The 6,000-nt window shown below is 43.4% G+C and overlaps 1 protein-coding gene across 1 annotated transcript in view; it reads left to right on the top strand.

The window, feature by feature from the left end:
- Positions 1-6,000, top strand: part of ccdc120b (coiled-coil domain containing 120b) — a 17,142-nt gene continuing 11,142 nt past the window's right edge. Inside the window, exon 1 of the mRNA XM_077601925.1 lies at positions 1-263. The gene's annotated coding sequence lies outside the window, so the exon portion shown is untranslated. The remainder of the gene's footprint in view (positions 264-6,000) is intronic.

Genomic DNA, 6,000 nt, shown 5'->3' with positions numbered 1-6,000 from the left:
TGCTTTCCCGAGGTAGCTCCAGTCAATTCGGCTCAGCTGGGATGCGAACCGCTCCGCGTTCGATTCCGTCCGCTCGTCAACTGCTCGCGTCATTTCAAATTCGGGCTGCCATGAACGAAGGGGTTATTAGGCCACGTGTTCCGTTTTCGTAAAAGGTCCGTCGCACCGTGGAGGAAAGAGGCTTTCGTGTCACCTAGCAAAACGGTTCTTGTTTCCGGCTTGAGGACCACTGAGACCTCTGAGGACATCGGTCATGCTCTCCGGTAAGAAGGGCTTCTTCTCCTAAGTGGAACACTTATCTCACCACCGTGTTTGAGATTAAAATTAATGGTGTTATCTGCAATATCCAGAGGGGAAGTATATAATATACAACGTTTTTTTTAATAGCGTGAATGATAGTGTTCTGCGGCTATGCAGATGCTTGTCTCACTCGCCCGATACACCACTTTAGCAGCAACGTGATGCACATTACAATAAAATGAACGTTTGGCTAATGTCATACCTTGCTAACACATGGTCACTATGACTGTCTTTGCAGCAACACATGTCACGAATTAAAGCGTGCGGCATCACACGAGAAATAGACGCGTCACGCCGAATTGTTATGACGCGAAATACAGACGTTTCTGCCAATGGACTCCATAGATGTTCATGCCTGCCTTCTATAAATAATGTTTTCCCATGCAGCAGGTTGGAGGCCTATCATTAACAGATTCCTCAACAAGGGATGTCTGTCAGGTTTTGGAAAAAAAAATGTGAGGGTCAGCCAATGCCTGCAGGGGATTCTCTGGTGGTGTCCCTTTTGCTGTGTTTGCAAAACAGCCCCCTCGAAAGTAATCATCTTCTCATCTCTCATCTTATTTTCTGAACCGCTTTATCCCCATTAGGGTCACACGGGGTGCTGGAGTCTATCCCAGCTGACTCTGGGCCAGAGGCGGGGGACACCCTGAATCGGTGGCCAGCCGATCGCAGGGCACATGGAGACGGACAACCATGCACACGCAAAATGATATCTAGGGGCAATTTAAAGTGTTCAAACAGCCTACCATGTATGTTTTTGGAATGTGGGAGGAAACCGGATGACCCAGAGGAAACCCACGCAGGCCCGGGGAGAACATGCAAACTCCACACTGATGGACCAATCTGGATTTGAACCCAGGACCCCAGAGCTGTGAGGCCAACGCGCTAACCACTCGCGTCACCGGGCCGCATAATCAGCTTTGTTGTTGAATTTATCTAATGGGCCGACACACCTTTCCCAAAGAGACTTACTAGTTTGTTTGATTTAGTGTTTTTCATCTTGATGTCTTTAACACATGCTGCCATGTTTGTGTCTAGTGCAGGGGTGGGCAAACTATACCACAAAGGGCCGCAGTGGGTGGAGGTTTTCATTCCAACCCATAAAGAGGACACCTTTTCACCAATCTGGTGTCTTATGAATGCAATCAGTGGGTTGCAGTCAGGTTTTTCTTGTTTTCTGCAGAAATCTCATTGGTTAAAGTGTCTCTGCTGGATCGGTGACAACAAAAACTTGCACCCACAGCGGCCCTCGAGGACCAGTTTGCCCACCCCTGGTCTCATGTCCACCCATGTGCTTACAACACTTAGTACAGTCTTCCCTCGATCATCACAACCTCACTTATCGCAAATTCACTTCTTTGCGATTTTTTTACCGGCAATGTTTTTTTTTTTAAGTTCATAAAAATGTGAAACCCCACACTGAAACTTGTAAGCAGAAGCCACTCTTGCTACTAGGACTCCGCACTGAAGGAAAAAAAGTTTTTTAAAATTTAAACTTCATAAAAATGTGAAAATCCACGCTGAAACTCGTAAGCAGAAGCTACTCTTGCTACTAGGACTCAGTACTGAAGGGGAAAAAAAGATTTATTTATTTTTTTGAAGTTCATAAAAATATGAAAACCCAGGCGGCCCGCTGGATGAGTGTGTTGGCCTCACAATGGGGGACCTGGGTTCAAATCCAGGTCTGTCCACCTGTGTGGAGTTTGCATGTTTTCCTGCGTGTGTTTTCTCCGGGTACTCTAATTTCCTCCCACATTCCGAAGACATGCATGGTAGGCTGATTGGACACTCTAAATTGCCCCCAGGTATGAGGATGGTTGTTTGTCTCCTTGTGCCCTGCGATTGGCTGGCCACCAATTCCTGCCTCTGGCACGGAGAGAGCTGGGATTGGCTCCAGCACCCCTCTGGCGACCCTAGTGAGGATAAGGTGGTTCAGAGAATGAGAGAAAGATAAAAATGTGAAAACCCATGCTGAAACTACTAGGACTCAGCACTGAACAAAAAAAAGTTACAATAAACTTTGTGATTTTTCAATTATCGCGGCCATGTCTAGTCTACATTTACCGCAATATTCGAGGGATTACTGTTTGTTGCTATCAAACATCAAGGTGAGTGGATGTTGACCCAGATCACGTTACATTTTCATAACACAGGTTCAGTCAGGGTGACTTTACGCCTGGCTAAAAAACATTTTAGCATCTGTTTCTGGATGTAGTAGTCAGACACTTTTTTGTTGCAAGCATTGATTCCAAAAATAAGATAATAAGCCTTGGGAATATGGGTTCTCAGTCTCTGAGCAGGGTCTCCTAGTCTCTGAGCACATTTCCAATGGTGAAGTCATCACCCATATTTCTTCGTGAATTAGATCAAAACTGCTTATGGTTGTACCCATATATGAGGGGGTGGACAATTTAGATAAAAAAAGCAAAAAATTGAAATAGTCAAAGAGCCGCATCATGGCCCAAAACAGGCAGACACAGACACATAAAAACACACAATTAAAAGCATATTATTCACCATAACACTTTCTTCCCCTTAATTATTACTTGTTTTTTAATGGGCCCTGATGAGTTAGATTGTTTTAAGATAGAATCAAAATAAGAGAAACATGAAATGAGGCTGTGAGCCACAGTATATACAAAATATGATAAGAGGCAGAGAGCTGCATGCAGCTTGAGAGCCTATACAAATGCACAGGGTGTAGTTGTTAACTATTTTTTTAGACAAAGTGGCGTGAAAAAGAAACTTAGATGCCACTCTGAACTACAGACACATTAAAACAGAAACCTAAACTATACACAGGGATTTTTCTAGGTGTTATAGAGCACTTGAAAAATGTGTCAGAATAATCCTCTCCAAAGTTTGAGCCACATTCCTTTCTTTATTACCCGAGCACCTTGGCTTAGCAGAATCTAGGTGGATATCAAGATTTTGGGGGGGTAAAAAAAGGTGAGTGACAAAGCCAAAGATGAGATGGAGCCTGCATAAGGATTGCTCATTCAATGCCAAGCGTTCTTGTTTATGCTGATAGATTGCTCAATAAAACAATGAAATGTTCAAAAGTTGGTATGTGCTGGAGTGCCCAGTATCCTGTACATAGACTTGAAGAACATTCTTCTCCAAAACGAATGCGCTTTGAGAGATGAAATACTCGATGTCCTGGGGAAAGAAACCAGTTTTTAGTCTTTCTATAGTTGCCCTGAGCAATTTTCATTGTTTCCCTAAAGGCTGCAGTCTGTTTCTGGGATGGCTGAGGACTCCTTGGAGATCCTCATGGATCTTGACATTGCAGGATTTTATTTTTATAGCTGTCCTGATCATTTGCAAGGGTATTTTGATGGTTGATTCAGTTGGTTGTAAGACTCATACTGACGATTCTCCAACAGTTTTTGAGTGGCCTCAGGGATTTTTGCACTATTGTCTGGAACTGCTCTGACTAAGATAGGTCTTGGTAGATGTTAATTCGAGTATAAATGGAGATTTTCCACCTTCTACACCTGGCTTGTATTCATGATGAAAAGAGAAAAAAAACCCATCTGCTGCTCTTGGGGAAATCCTCTCGGATTCCCTTTTATTGAATGCTTTGATGCGGGCTTAAAGAGTTCAGCAAGGTACACTGATGTTGTTAAACACGATGATGTTTAGATTTTAGCGACGTTTCAGCTTAACCTTCCAGAAAATGTAAAAGTTCAATTTCTAAATTGGACTATTAGGCTGTCATTGTATACTTTTAATGCCCGCCAGACCACATTAGTAGGCTGGTGCTTCTTGTTAATTTAAATTGCTGACCGGCATGACTGTGCAGGCCGAAGTCACATGTCTTCTGCTTATCAAATAAAGGAGGCCTGTTGGGGTGGATGTGAGTTCACGGTTGCGACGTTATCGTCATTTGTCACATCTGCAGCCTGAAACAGTCGGATGAGAAGGAGGCGTTTCCTCTCATTTTAGCTGTGAGTTTAACCCTTCTCTGTTTTAGTAGTATGTGTATGTTCACAACAGTAGCAGCTGTGTCAACATGAGAACTCGTCTGGGCTCACCTGTGAACAGTGAGTGTGAGATGATGTCTCAGCTGCTGTTTTACACGTCATCTGCTTTAACGTCTCTTTGTTGGCAGGAGTAACAATTAACTGACAAACGTGACGCGGGTCCAGCTCCAATTACTGTCTGTTATTGGGGTATAACGTGCGACAGTTTGTACCAAAAAACTGAAGCAAAGTTTGGGTGCACGTTATACACGAATCCTGTTGAAACACGGCCCTCCGCCGGTGAAAAAGCCCCCTCGGCAGCCGTTACAGTGGGAGACGTGCAACCCGTCTTTGAACTCAAAAAGAATGGAATCACTTGTTTGGTGAGCCTGATGATGATGAATTTTAAATATTATGACGATGAATTAGACTTTAAGGATTTAATATTGTTAATTCCATTTGAGAATTGTATTCATTCTGGTAGTTTGTTTAACCAGGTTTCCAGTTGTGAATAAATGTTTTGTCATGGAAATACGTGTTCAGCATTTGCCAGTTATTAGTACCCGAGCAATCCTTGGTGTGAGCTGAGAAAAAATTATACCAATTTTTAGTCACAAATTATGGGAGTGCGTTATACACGTGTGCGGGTTATATTGGAATAAATACGGTACAATGGTTTGCAGTCTTGCAGGGACGAGATGTCCCGATGATAAACACAGTTTTGACAATAGCAGAAGGCTGTTCATGTTCCTTCATTTTGTATTGTTCATTCATCCAGAAAAACACTGAGAGAGGTCAAATGTCACCGATGTTGAACAAGAGCCCCTGATTCACAATCTCTTTGGTAGTTTGACGGGGTTGAGGTCAAAGCCCACATTCTTCCACATCAAACTCATTCCTTCACACTGTTCTAAACCCTGGGGTGACACAGTCAAAAAAGGGGACCAAAAATCTAGTCAGTATTTCTGGATTCACAATTTGAATTGATTACAGGTAGCGTATCACACATAATTGTCAATGAGAGCTTCCCCCCGATCTTCGATTCAGATTCCTTTTTAAAATATACTTTGATTGTGGCAAGGGAGAAATAGAGATGCTCACATGAAATATTGAAGTAGAGCGTCTTGCATCGTGAAAGTTGTCAGATTTAGAGCTATGTTTGGAGGCCTCCGTGCTTAGCTCTGCAGACCTGAATGTTAAACTCCTTGTTGATTTGCATTCGTGTGATGCGAGCTGCACAGAGGAAGCTCACTTGCGTCGCACAGCTCATGTTTTAACCAACATAGCCTCCCCCCTACACAACCCTCTATAGCACCTCCATTCCCTCACTCCAGTCCACGCAAAACCAAACACGTGTTCGGTAATCGCCTCACATTCATATCTCCAGTGTTCATATCTTTCTCGATCCTCCCTTTGATGCGGCTCCCAGTTTATCTGATCCCCCCTCCTAGCACTCCTGCAGGCTGTTCCATTGGAATGCGATGAAGTCCCATGTTGTTATACCTGTATCTCGGCATACATCTGCGGACCAGATGTTCGAACATTTTGTCCTGCACTTCCACTGTTAATCTTCAGGTGTGTTTGTCGGACGGTAGCCGTTGTTGCTTTCTGTAGGATAGCTGTACTTTTTCCGCAGTCTGGGAGATACTTTTAATACAATTTGACGGGGCACATTTGTGTCTCTTATTTCAGTGGTTCTTTTCTAATCCTTTCCTTCTTTGATGAAACACGTGAT

The sequence above is a fragment of the Stigmatopora argus genome, chromosome 6, assembly GCF_051989625.1.
Source record: "Stigmatopora argus isolate UIUO_Sarg chromosome 6, RoL_Sarg_1.0, whole genome shotgun sequence".
Taxonomy (NCBI): domain Eukaryota; kingdom Metazoa; phylum Chordata; class Actinopteri; order Syngnathiformes; family Syngnathidae; genus Stigmatopora; species Stigmatopora argus.
The sequence above is the reverse complement of the archived record's forward strand: the minus strand, read 5'-3'. Positions and strand labels throughout refer to the sequence as shown.